Consider the following 13,939-nt stretch of genomic DNA (forward strand, 5'->3'; position numbering starts at 1 on the left):
GAAGACCTCTAAATGAAAACGCACCGAGCATTCTATCCTACCACATTCTTTAGCCAGACTTTTGCACTTTGCTGGCGTTACATATGCTCAATATAGCGTGCACACCTTGTACTTGAGCATGCATGCGCATAAACACATTCCCTGGTGATCTTCCAGAAATGATTTTTCTGTCTTCACAGCACAATTATGTTGTGTCTTCTGGCCTCTGCAGAGTCAGAGAAGAGAGGTGGGACCTCTGTCCTGTCCTTCCCAAGCACTTCCAAAGCCTGTCAGCAAGCTGCCTGGGGGCTTGGCAGCCTTGGCCATGATGCAGCCCAGAGGCTAAAGGTTTACTGGTCTCTTTGGTGGCTGGGGAAAGACAAAAGCTCTAATCTGTGTTTGAGGTGAAGCAAGTTTTGGGTCCCAACCATCTGAACAGATACAGCTCCTGGGACTTATGCTGCTCAGATGCAGAGCTTTTTTTCCTCCCATGTCCTGCTGGTGGTTTTCATTTCCATGAATAATTAGGGGTGAATTGCCAGAAAGATTTTCCCCCTCATGAAAAAACACCTTCTGTAATTTCAGAAACAGCTGTGTGTGTTTAATATCACCATATCTGGATGCTTCTGGCAGAGTCACTGTGCCCTGCTCTCTTGTACACATGCAGAAGAGATATGGAGTATTCTCACTTGCTTTTTTCCCCCTCTCAGACCAAAACGTCAAATACAGTAATCAAAAAGATATGTGCTATGCAGGTCCCTATAGGAACTAGGTATGTTTTCAAAATGTTTGATGTTTGGTTTTAATTTTGAGATTTAGTCCAGTTTAAGTCTTCATTTACCCAAAACAGTTGCATCCATCTTAATTTAATACATGGAAATAGCAGCTCTGCTAGGGACCAGAAAGCTAATTCTCTAAAGCGAGTTCCAGATAAAATGGGTCAGGAAAAAAAATAATCGAAGGGCAGTACTATTCTGATGGCAGGTAGATAAGAGCTTTGCTTCACATGGAGAATAGACTTGGTCTGTTGGCATCCAAACAGATCAGCAGTGTGACATTTGTTTCTCACAGGAAAATCCTTTCCCTAGGGTGCAGACAGGAAATCCAAAATGAGAGGAGGTAAATACCAAAGGACCGCTGAGGAAAGGGGAGGAGAAAGAACGGAAAGAACAGTGTTTGCTTGTTGTGTCGGCTAGGGAAAGGCTCAAAAAAGAAAACTGTGTGAGAAATAAGTGCTTATTTTGACATGACATGAAGTGCTCTGATTGCAGGATGAACCACTTCTGTGCTGCAAAGTCGTAGTGCAGATTGCTGTGCCGCCTGGAGAAGTCTTTATTTACTGTGTTCTTTATTTCCTTAAAAAGCACTGAATTGCTTTGGGGGAAAAAGTTCAGCATTCATCTTATCCAATTAATGCTTGAGGTAGACCCTCACGTTTGTTCACAGCACCTGTTTTTCTGACTACTGACCACTGTGAACCAGCAGCTTCTGTGAAGTCCTTGACTCTTTCATGTCAGAAACTTGGGTGCAAACTCAGTGATCCAGTGGTGGGCCAGGACTTACAGCAGTACACGTGTATTTAACTCGGGGACCTTCTGCTGCCCGTACGTTGTCTAGGCTAACACAGCCCTCTCAAGCCGCTTCCCTCGGCGCCGAGGGTGCCACGTTCCAGGCGTAGTGAGGGGCGGGAGGGACAGAGCTGATCCACCGAGCCCTGCAATCGCTCCGTGAACCCACCGACGGGAGCTTCCTTTCCGAACGCTGCTGTTGCATCAACCTCCCCCAGAGCTCAGCGTGCAAACGCTGGGCAGCAACAGGTGGGTAATGAGAGTTAATTACTTAAGCACAAGGAACTGGGTAAGGATGATTCACCTTGTAAGGAAGGGCCATGCAAGGCCCTTCTGTGTGGCACTATTGAGATGCTCCGTGACAGGGAGACTGTGAAACGGGGGCTCTGAAAAGGACATTCCTCCCGTTGGATTTGCTGACTTGAGGTTTTTGTCAGCTGGATCTTTGGGCTTCTTGCCAGCCCAGAAAAAACGAACAAAGGCCGTTTCTTCAGTTGCATAGGACCAGGGAAGAAGGAGAGGAGGAAGAAAAGAAGTGGGGGACTGCAATATTTTTAAAAGAGAAACATTTTTTCCAGAGAAGTAAAAACGTCTTATTTATATAGATACTCGGCCTCTGGTTACTGTGAGCCCCAGCATAATTCTTAAATCTCTGCAAAGTGGCACGGATCACATCACTTTAACGTAGTACAGATGCCATTTGGCACTACATGGAAAGTTAGGACAGTCTTGAAACTGAACCTACAATCCCACTGTGGTCAGAAATTAGAAAAGAAAAGAAAAGATGCAACATTAAGACTGAGAGGGAATTGTTTGAACTGGATTTGTCCATCAAAGGCAAATTTATCATTTGATATATCAAATTATAAATTAAAGGCTTATTTCAACTTACTCAACATTTTTTCACTCAGTTTCCTAGGTTCTTCAGAGTGTTCATGCTCTTTAAGACAGTGTTTATCAGGGTTGCATGATTTCTGTGCCTTCAAATAAAGAAATAAATAGGGTACTCATATGTCCCTATTCTTCAAAACTCCTGTTTCAGTTTTTCAGACATTTAAAAGCTGTCCAGCTGAGCTCAGTGATTTCATGGTGCTCGTAGCCCCTGGCCACGGCATATTTGATGAAAGTTGAGCTGTTAGATAGCCTTTCCCAAACGAATTCCTGTACAGCTACATTTTCACATTCTCCTCCTGACCTGTGACCAGTTACAAGTAGCACCATTTTCAGCATTGCCAAATTCTATCCAACTTCTCTTTAAAAAAAAAAAAAAAGAGAGAGAGAGAAAGAGGTGAAAACAACATATTTAATAGTGAAGTATAACTAACTATTGCTGTCCTTCCTCTGTATAAGCTGTTATCAAGTCTTTGAAGTTCTGCCAGCTTGTTTCCATTACAAGGAAAACCTGATACCAGCTGGAATTTTTGGAGTACAGAGGGAGTGATGGCAATGGTCCTGTTGACTTAAAAACTGTGCATAATGTCCAGTTTTTTATGAACACAGAATAAAGAAAGTGGAAACAGTTTTCTTTTTAGGCGTCTCTGCCTTTTCAGCAGTACTGCACCCCTAAGAAGCTCCATCTCTTTAAACTTCTTTCTAATGTGATACCCACAGCAACTTTTCTCATTCTCGCACTTGTTTTCAAGGCTTTTATTTTTCATCTCTCCTGCCCGTCAGTACTTCAAGCTATCAAATGTTCCAGTCCTGTGTTTATCTGCCCCACGAGAAGCCTTCCGGCTCGCATAGCATAGCTTCTACTTTGTGTTTTGGGTGTTAGCTTCTGGGTTTTTTCTGCCATCACTACCCCTGAGAGTCTTTGAGTCTTCCATTTTGCTTAATGCAAGCCTGGGACCGATGAAAATGGTTATTAACACTTTCAGTCTAACAGCTGGCTGCAGCTAGTGACATAAAACCCAGCTGCCATGTTCTGTTGATCGCATGCATCAGTGGGCAGGTAAAGCTTTATAATCAAGATAATCTGTGGTAAGGATCCTTCCTAGTATACACAGCATGCACAAACAAGCTGTAGCCCTGTTTTATCTACAAAACATGGTTCAATTTCAGCATATGTACTGTATTAAGCTTTCTTTGCATCAATGTAAAAAAATCTTCTGCAATATGTCATGATTTGAGCCATATGGTGTGTGAGAAACAGGTGGAGCAAAGGCTGAGCAAAAAGCACAAAAGGAGGAAAAAAACATTTTTTTAATAGTGAAGATAAAGGACTACACTTGTGGCCATCACCCTCCCAACAATTATTATCAGAATAAATAGTCAAGCCCTTCCTGATAAAGAACTTATCCAGAGAATGGAGGCTGAATATAAGAAGTTATCCACCAGCATGCTGCATGCTTGAGAGAGGTGCTGCTCACAGTTTTTCGGTGTGTGTTATATATGGCTGTGAACTGCTACAGGGCTGTTGTCTCTGACTTGTATGCTGAGTGTTCGCAGTCTGCTCTTTTTGCTATGATTTTTTTACCTCCGTCAGGGAGTTTTAGTTCAACGTCCCGACTGCGTGATTCTCAAACCCGCTAAGACTCTTTTCAAAGTGGTTGCTGGAGCAATTCCCAAGTAAATATTTGTTGAAGTGCTTATTAGCAAGACGATTTCCTTGTATATTTTCTGTTTCCATGAACGTTCTTATTAGAAATGTTAACAGAAATGAGAGGCAGTTTGCAAAATGTGTTGATATTTCTAGCATAGTTGAATAGGATGGTTTAATCAGGGTATTTACAATTGCAAGCCTTCTTTTTATTTTGCCTTTTGCTTGATATCTGTTTTGTTTTTATAACAACAAAAAAAGTATGCAGTTGCATGTTCCTATGGCATGTAAAAGCCAAAGCAGTCATCCAGCTGTTAAAATTAGTGTTAGATCTGAATTTTCTATGGATTTCCCTCTGCATGGCAGGAAATCAGCTTTCATTTCTGCTTCCCCCTCCTCCCCATCTAGCCTCCTATTAGATTAATACCAGAAGCATGAAGTAACGTTTAACAGAAAGTCGTTGCTTTTAGCTCTGGGAAAACTTGGCAGCCTCTCCAGAAATGAAGGGGGGAGGGGGAACCTGAAACCTCCGTTAACTAAAGAGGAGATCTGAGGCATAAAGAAACATTTTTCTCCTGTTAAATTTCTGAGGTTTAAAAAAGCATGCTAATGACAAACTGTTCCTAAGTCTAATGAGGATCTGCTGTCAGCCCTTTCCTCTCTTTATGCCTTAATCGCCTGGCTCCTACGGATTACTTTTGTGTCCCTGTTTCATATTGTTACCTAATTTATGTCCTGTCAGCAAAGTGTATCACTAAGATAGTGCATTTATCTTCTGGGTTAGAATGGGTTTCTAGTTTACAGGACAGTCCGGGGAGCTTGCAACAAAAATGAATGTTGCTCCTCATGAACGCTGAGATGCCTCCCCAGCTGTTTTAAGGTTTCAGTAGTACAAAGAGAAAGGAAAAAAAAAATGCAACGTGCAAACAAGGCATTATGAAAAAGAAGCGAGACCACCCCTAGGTTCCTATCTCAGATTTCACAGTGGTCTTTAAACTACAGTACAAAATTATAATTTATTAAAACAATGTGTTAAAGATTGTCATATGTTAATTTCCTGTGATACTCTGGGATCAGCAAACATATTTTATTGCTTCCTGTGGGCCTAATCCTACATCAGTCAGTGGGAATTTCATTGGAAGCGTGTGGTGTCGTGGCCACAGCGGTGCAAGCCCAGACTGACGAGCATGTCTAGGACTTCTTCGCAAACAGGCTACCCAGGCTGCCGGGAGCAGCGCTGCAGGACGGAGACGGATGCTCTCAGGTAAGCAACGTAGACAAGAATTCGTGCATAAATCAGCAGGCTTTACACGGTCCAGCTCCTGTAAAATAGTGTTTCCAAACTTCTCGTATTCCCTGAATAGCTGAGTTTGTTCGCTTTTCAGTTTACCGTCGTACCAGTAGCCGAGGTGGTGCCCCGTAAAGCTTCAGCTGCTGGTTAAAACGCAGGGGCCCTAGCCCCTGCAGCCCCTGCAGAACACTGCAGACTGGGCAGGTGGAGAGATGCGGAGCTTTGAATCTCAAGTACCCGAGTGCATTACTTTCTTTAAAGTAAGCTCACAGGGCCAACAGCTCTTCCAGCAGTTTGCAGCCTCCCTGCAGGTGCAGAAGGCAAGGTCGTGCGGAGCCCTCCCACGGTTTCACCCCCTGCCCCGCCTGCCAGCGGCCGATCCTGTTCCTGGCATGCCGACAGACCCCGTGAGGAAGGTGGCATATCCAACAACGGGCACAGGGAAACAGCATTACCAGTAGGATGGTCCCCCAATGTTCCCCGGGGTAACCCAAAATGCGCCTGGCATAAGGGGAAAAGGGAAGAACGGGATATGGATTAACGTGGCAGTGGGCATATGTGAGGTGTATGGGCCGTATCGTGCCTTGCACGCCAACACGCTCCCTGGTACAGAAGCTGTCCTGGCCTCAGGAGCCAGATTCCTACAGCACACATCATCAGTTAAAAAGCCTGCAGGGAAATCCTGGTCCATCTTCCCCCTTCTCCTGTAGATTCTAACAGGAGCCAAATGTATTCGATTCTGCAACCCTTCCCCCTACCTCGCTATATTTTTAGGTTTTTGTTGAAGGGTTGTAAGTGCAGTGGGGAGGCTAGATGGTGGGTTGTCACTTGCCTACTATTTTGGTTTAGGTTGATTTTGCATTGGGCATTAGTGCGTCTTCAGGATGTTTATCTTTGAGTTTTGTATATTTTATCTAAGCACCTAAGGCAGTTTTGAGTAAGGGCTGCAAAGGGAGAAAATGGTTATAATTTATGTTTTTTAGTTGCTTTTAATCCCATCCTTATTTGAAGAAAAATCCCCAAAAGCTGAAGCTAAAATATATGTCTGCATTTTATTCTGCCTCTATTAGTGCAGGAAAGTAGTAGCTACATTGTGTCATCCTTTGTGCTGCTGATGGGACTTAATTTCACATTTGGAGGCCATCTGCTGAGAAAAAAACCTCTACAACCCTTCTCAATGCACATATAAAAACTTGTCAGCAAAGGCAGCTTCATGAATCAGTTGCGAGGACGTATTTTATCTAAGCATTGTTAGGCGGAGCTTTTTCCTTTTATGAAAGCCACTACATCAATTCCAGCCCAAATGACTCCAAACAGAATGAAGGAAATTTTGGCAACCATCTTTCCTTTTGGTAGAAATTTGTTGTTTAACCTCTTTTGACTCTGTACTAATTAATTGAGTTTCACCTGAAGGGGAGGAATTTTTTTTTTGCAGGAGGAAGAAACCAAATGAGTATTTCAACACAGAAATCTGCCTTTACACAGATTAACTGTGAAATTAAAGTAGTATCTTGGGTTCTTGCGTTCCACACCTTGCTCCCACTGAGATTTCCTGCGTAACCTTGGACAAGTGGCTTAAATGCTTTTAGATTTCTTTTAATTTCCTACTAAAGAAAGTACTAATTCACTGACATGACCCACCACATAGTTAGATATGTAAAAGATTTCTGCATCCAGATTTGATAAATAAGGATAGAGACCAAAGGAGAACAGAAAACTTCCCTGGCTCGACATCAGAGGCAAATCATAAGGCCCCAAACTAAGATGCGTATGGGAACTTATGAATCAGCTTATTGCTTGCTGGGAAAAAGATAAGTCAGAAGGGGCAATTGTAGGATGAAGATAGTCTTGTATCCAACCAATGAGTACAAAATGATTAGCTGCCTTAATCTGTGACTATAATTGTAAACCAGTGTAGCTATGGCATTCGCACCATGTCTTCTGCCAACCGTTTGCCTACTGACTTAACATCTATGAGGAGCATGGACCAAGGTTTTGCCTGTAGACCTAGTGCTTGCAGTTTTCAACACGTTTGCTCACAGACCGTATATCAAAAATGTACTTGTGTACAGAACAACTTCAGTGACACCGTAGTGAGCTTAGCTGCAGTATCAGAGTTGGCTAATTAAGCCCTAAGCCACTCCCATTTAGAGAAGCATGCTGATTCTAGCAAAGGGAAGCAATTAATCAGCTGCAAAGACAGATAGCCATACACAAGCTAACAGGGTAGTGCTCTTGTGATTTGAAGCAGAGTAATGTCTGGCCTGTGTTAGAAAAATCCTTTTGATTACTAAAATGTTCTATTTAAAGACGAAAAAGAATGATCTTTTATTGCACTAAATGGTCTAGTTGCTTTAATAAAAATAGTTACCTTTCCAACAAATCTTGTCTTGTTTGTATCTTTAGGCCATTACGGTTACAACATTGCTACTACTTAAATGAGTCATTATGAGTTGCGCAATTTATTGATAGAGACATTTTTAAGGTAACTAATTATTATTAATGGAAGACTAGCCTAAATTAGTCGAGTCCTCACTTTAATGGTAGCTCTGCAATGCAGCCATACTCTGAGCTAGGCAGTCAGCATCAAAGGAAGAGCAGACCTCGCAACTGCGCTGCAAATCTAGGCAAAGCCTCACAGAAGTGCAACAAAACCCATCTACCAGACCTGTCCCTTAAGCTCTGAATTCAGCTGCAAAAGCAGCCAGCACTTGATGATCCAGAGGAATGCAAAACCTAACCGCTTTCTTGCCTCGCAATTACAACTTAGTTAATTGTGTACAACTGTGCAAAGGAAGAGAGTGAGGAAATTCCTTTCTTGACCCTTGCAGCAATTGACTTGTGCCCTGGAGCATGAGATTTGATTACTCATGTAACTTATTTTCCCCAGGCAGTTTCTTCTTGATAGCTCTTGTGTGACAATTTAAGAAAGTTTCAGCCCAAGTCACAAGAACACTCCATGGTGGAACCTCAGCTTAACATTATTTTATTATTGTTTGATATGCCTCTCTACTGTGTGCTGCATTAAAATATTTTCAGATTTTTAACTTGGATGACCAGTGTAACTATTGGGCATGATTTTTTCACCGGAATGGTACTGATGAATGCAGTCATGCTCCAGGTTACTTTTTTATTTTGCAGAGATACCCAAGGAGCCTTAAAAATCAAGTTTCTTTCAGTACCTAGAATCCAGCCTGCTACACTGCCTCAAAACATCTTTGAGGAAGTTAAAACAGAAGAATCACTGCTTGCTTTGAAGTTTCACCAGAAGTTCTGGTTGTGACCATTGTTATTATTTTCAAGCTATAAACAATTGTGTAGTTTTATTCCGCAATGGCAAGCAACAGCTGGGTTTCTTCACTGAGGCAGTGGTTCAAAATGCTCTGGTTACATGCTGGAAAGCACTGGACGCTTACGACTTCATTTGTTGTGACATGTTTGTTCAAAAAGGCTGCAATTTAATAATCCATTGGTGTATTGGTGATGCCGGTTCAAGAAACAGAGGCTCAGCCTCAAGCACAGCCGCTTAGATCTGTGTTGTTCCTCTTCTCATCAATCGCTCTAACGCAAGTACTAGTTGGACCTTTTTCAGAGGTGGGAGAGGTGCAGGGAAGGAAGAGGTTTCCCCTGGATCATTTTCTTGATCTGGTTTTCACAAATAACTGCGTCAGCCCACCAAAGAAGGTCACAAACTATAGGTTGGGAACCCAAATGAATAATTAAGGCAGGAAAGGGAAGAAACCAGACCAGTTTTGCCACCAAAGAAAAGATTGGGTGTAACTACACCCAGTCATCAATGGGTAGCTTTATCTCAACTGATTTTGTCAGGCTGGGTATTGTCACTCATCCTGCAGGTAGAATAAAGCCTGAACCAACTCCCAGCTGTGGGCTCTGGTTCATTTGACAGAAATGCAGTCATGTCCACACCTGATGTGGATAAAATCTGTAAAGGTAAGGGACCAGGTAATGCAGAGGTTGCGATTGCGGGTGTCTGCTCAGAGGTGACTTCAGTTCTGATGTGACTGAAGTGATCTCTCCTTCCCTGTTACAGAAGCATGGCACTGAAGTATTTTATTACCATTTTCAATGCTCCTGATTAGAGCATACTTTTTGCAAACATTCCAACATTTGATTTCTACTTACATGAATTACCATGGAAACTAAACTTTTATTGGGCATGCTTGCATACTCAGGGGTGGAGAATTTTAAAAGCCTCTGTGATATGCAGTACAGTTGATGTAGCTGTGCAACTGCCATGAAAACAGTTAAAGCTAGCTAGGTAGACTGTTGAACCCATCTACAACTTGTAGCTCTAGTGCAAGTTTCCATACCCTTTTTCCTGACTTTCTTGAATAGTCATAATGTTGCTTTTGTTCCAACAAGACTTTTCAGCTCTTTAGTTTTTGGAGTTTCACTTGTTTGCTAATTTTCAAGTATTTCCTACTCATAAAATGTCCAAGAGAGTATTTTTTTGTTTGTTTTAAATTGCCAGACTCTTGCCTGTTAGACATTCCAACTTACCAAGTTATTTTAGGGCCTCAGCTATGGCTGGTTTTGAGTACCTCTTGTTATTTTAGAAATAAGCTTTATTCCTTATTTTTCTCTCCTTTGCTGCCAAGAAACAGATGACACTGTCTCAGATAAAATTTTCCCAGCGTACATGTATGAGGAGAAACACATGCTCTGTCTGACCCAGCTTTGCTGCCACCTCACCTACTGTGTAGGAACTAACTAAAGGAAGATTTCAGCCAGCGTATTGAAAATCCTTCAGAGTAACAGTTTAACCGCAAGTGCAAACTTACTCCTTTCTGTACTATTAGGCATTGTTTTCCCTGGGGAGATTTTTGCAGACCATTACTTAGATTTTTCCCACTTAAAAGGAAAAGGAAGATCACATGAGATGAAGGGAAGGCTGGCTGCTTTTGGCTCTGGCTCCGGCAGGGTTAAAAGTCATCCTCACCTCTTCCAGCCTCTTCCAGCTGCGAGCGTGTCCTTAACTCTGCATTCCTTACACGTATATGCCTTTATTTTTTTAACCGCATGTACTCCTTCTTGCTTGTTCAGTGAACAAAACAGAAGAGCCAGGTTCAACACTAGCAGCAAATGAAGCAGTCCGATGTTTGTAGAGGCATCACAGAAGAAGCGCTCATCTAGGTTCTGGCCTGTTAGAGTAATTAGTCTCAAAAGCTTGTCAGCCAAGGACATTTCTTTTTTTTTTTTTTAATATTCTCTGGTACTGTGGGTGTTACTATACAGATTCCAGATTTTAATGAGTTATTACAAAGTTTATATTGTGGTAAAGCCACAGTTTTAGCCAAGTAAAATATCCCCTGGAACACGCAAGGCAGGAACCGGATCACAACGAACCCCGATTCCCCACGGCAGATGGGAACAGTCAGCGATCACGGTAGCAGTTTACATCCGCCGAGCGCCTGTGAGCTTCAACTCATCCCGCAGGACCCCTGCGCAGCAGGTACGCGCTGCGATCCCCGAATTTCCTCTTTGGGAAACAAACGGGGAAAGGTAGAGTGACGAGGCCACACAGCACGAAACAAGATCGCCACGCAGGATACCCTGGCTCTCTGCCCTGAGCACAGTCCTCCAGGCTGGCTCGCATCTCTCATCGCTGGAGGTTTCCTTACCAGGCTGACACTACACGTGCCCTCGGAAGGCGAAGGTTCCTTACGCGCCCTGGGCTCCTGGCACCCGCCGATCCCGGGAGCGGGACGACATCTCCCCGGAGGCTCTTCGCCCTTTTTGTTTTCCTCCGTAACAGCTGCAACCCAGCGGTTGGCCTCGCCGCCTCGGTCGCCGAGCAGCCTCCTGAGCGGGGACCGCGAGGCCCAGCCGGGCTCACCGCCCTGCTCCCCACTTTGGGACAGCGACGTGCAGCTGGCGGCGGCAGCTGCCACCTGCGTCCACCCTTCGCTGATGTGTGGGGCCTGGATGGGGCGTGGGGGTGTCTTTCGGGGGTCCCGCGTGTGTATACACGCGCGTATGTATGTACACCCAAGATATACGCAGATGTGCATTCTCCTCAGGTAAGAGCAGGGTGTGACCCCCGGGCTGGGGCGAGCGGCGGGGACGCCCCGACAGGACACGGAGGCAACCCGGCTCCCCTCCGGAGTGGGGAGGGCGGAGGGCAGCCCCCTCTCCAGCACGGCTCCCCCGGGGAGGAGGAGGAGGAGGAGGAGGAGGGAGGGCGCAGGTAAAGGCACCCCCAGCCCCAGGCAAGGAAAACCGGGCCGGCACCCTCCCAGAGCCGCCTTGTTTGCTCAGCTAATCTCGCGGGCAGGAAATTGCCTCGCGCCTGGCATTTAGGGATCGGGAAGAGCCCGCGGCGGCCCCTCCGTCGGCTGTCCCCCGGCAAGACCCCTCCGCCTCGTCGGCCGAGCCCCCCCCTGCCCAGCCCCCCGCCATGGGTATCTCCGTGCCTGCTTCCCTCTCTTCGCCCGTCCGTCTTCCGCCCCCCCCCCCCCCCCCCCCCCCCCGTTCCGGCTCTCCTTCGGCCGCCCCGCTCCCGCGACCCCGGCCTGAGGGGAGCGAACCATTCCGCCCGCGGGGGTGCCCCACGCCCCAGCCCCGCCGGGGGGCGGGCGCGCCCCATGCGCGGGGCGGCGCTGGCTGCCGCGCGGGGGGCGGCTCCCGGTGGCGGCGGCGCTCGCAGCAGCGGCCGGGCGGGCAGCGGGATGCGCGGGGGGCGGCGGCGGCGGCAGGAGGCGGCGGCGGTGAGTGCGGGGCCGGGGGGAGCGCCGGACCGCGGAGGTGGCGGGGGGCGCGGGAGGGGGGGTGTCGTGGCGCCGCCGGGACGCGGCGGCTCCGGTCTCGGCGGCGGAGCCCTGCGGGGCTGCCCGCGGGGATGGGGAGAAGGTCCCTCCCGGGCGCGCAGAGCCCGGGCTGGCGCCGGCTCAGCCGCGCGCGGCTGTCCCCGGTTTCGGGGTACTTTTGGGGGAGTTTGTGCCAGCACACGCCCCACGCTCCCGGTCCCCTCGCGTTTCTGACGGGTGGGGGCGGCGGGGTCCCCGGCACACCCCCCCCCCCCCCCTTACCGCCCGGCTCGGCAGAGACCCTGCAGCTAAAAGGGACGGGGGTACCCCCGCGTCCCTTTCGGCGGCGGCCGCCTCTCCCTCTTTGTCCGGGTGTTTCCCCCCGGTGCTGCCGGGCGCTGTCGCGTCCCCGCCGGCGAACAAAGCCTCTGCCCCGGCCGGCGGCGGGGGGTGGCGGGGGCGTCCGTCCCCGCGCGTCCGTGGGCCGAGGAGGCAAGGGAGGAACCGCGGGGCTTGGCTCGGCTTGGTTTTCCATCGGCGGTGATCTACCTGGTGGAAGGGAAGAAGCAGGACAGGGCTCTTTGTCCGCGCTTCTTTGTTAGGCTGGTGGCTTTTAAAGCCTCCTGCGGCTGTGCGAAGGCTGCCGTGCCCAGCGGGGACGGGTTTCTCCCAGGGCTGCGCTGGTGATGGATGCCGTCTCGGCGTCGCCGGAGTTCAGCAACAGGGATCCGGCAGTACGTCTGATTGGCTTGCGGGAACCGAGGGTTTGGGGCTGGGTCTCCCCTGACGGATTCGGAGCTCCTAAGTCACCCCCCGTGGAGCCCTGTCAGCAGCCGGGGCCGGGGTGTGCTCGGCGGTGAATTCGGCTTGGAGAGCAGAGCCCTTTCGGAAAGCTACCTGCTGCCCACCAGCAATAGGAGGAACGGGCTGGAAACTAACAGTCCCCGCTCCTTCTCCTCCTGCCCCAAAGCTGCCGGAGGAATTTCCCCATGTGCAGAAGTGTAAACAGTCTGGCTGTGCTTACATAAAGGCTCAAGAGATGGGCTTTCTGCTCCTGCCGCTGAGCGCTTGTGTGATCTTAAACACATGGCTTTTGTCACCGGTTCCTTTTCCCCCAAATGCTCATCTTGTCAATGTGTCATCTTGTCTACGCGCCTTGACTCTGCACGTGCCCGAATCCTGCGTGTCTGCATCTCCAGGGCAGCTGGGTGGACGTGTTGCCAGTCACAACACGGTGAATATTTCATCTTTGTGCCGCACGTTCCCTCTCCTTTGGGGGAAGAGGGAGACGAGAGAGGGGGTTTTGCAAGTTCTCACGTTTGGTGAACTTCTCAATTTTTCCTTTCTCTGCATTCTCATAGATAAGGTCCCCAAAGATAAGGTATTAACATGGGAAAGGAAGAGAGATGGGAGGAGGTAAGGCATGGTAGTGCCAAATGGAATCGCAAAGGATGAGGATGGGCTTGCTTTCCCTCAGCAGAAGGAAGCGATGTAGGAGAGAAAGGAGATGAAGTAATCAGGAAATGGAAGAGTGCCTACCTTTGCTGTCAAGCGGAGGGGTAGGCTGAACTAAGAGGGGAACAGAGAAAGAGATACTTTTAGGGCAGTCAAATGGTAAGACCGTATCCTTTCCAGAGCCAATCGTACCATTTTTCTTCATTTTACACAGTTCCTTTTCTACACCAGAAATTTATTTCCCTTCCATTTTGACGAATGCAAAATTGACTCTTTTGTGTGTCCACGTTTTTACTGAGGGAATGGAAATCTTTGGCAGCAAGTAGGACAGGAAGAGTAG

The 13,939-nt window shown here is 47.4% G+C and overlaps 1 protein-coding gene across 5 annotated transcripts in view; it reads left to right on the forward strand.

Annotated features, from left to right (window-relative positions):
* PHLDB2 (pleckstrin homology like domain family B member 2) overlaps positions 1 to 13,939 on the forward strand; it is a 113,255-nt gene that overhangs the window by 30,029 nt on the left and 69,287 nt on the right. Inside the window, exon 1 of one of the 5 annotated variants that reach the window (XM_030020252.2) lies at positions 10,408 to 10,850. The exons of the other annotated variants lie outside the window; for them this stretch is intronic. The gene's annotated coding sequence lies outside the window, so the exon portion shown is untranslated. Of the gene's footprint in view, positions 1 to 10,407; positions 10,851 to 13,939 lie in introns of those variants that run through there. 5 annotated transcript variants of the gene reach the window in all.

Source organism: Aquila chrysaetos, chromosome 7, assembly GCF_900496995.4.
Source record: "Aquila chrysaetos chrysaetos chromosome 7, bAquChr1.4, whole genome shotgun sequence".
NCBI classification, from domain to species: Eukaryota; Metazoa; Chordata; class Aves; order Accipitriformes; family Accipitridae; genus Aquila; species Aquila chrysaetos.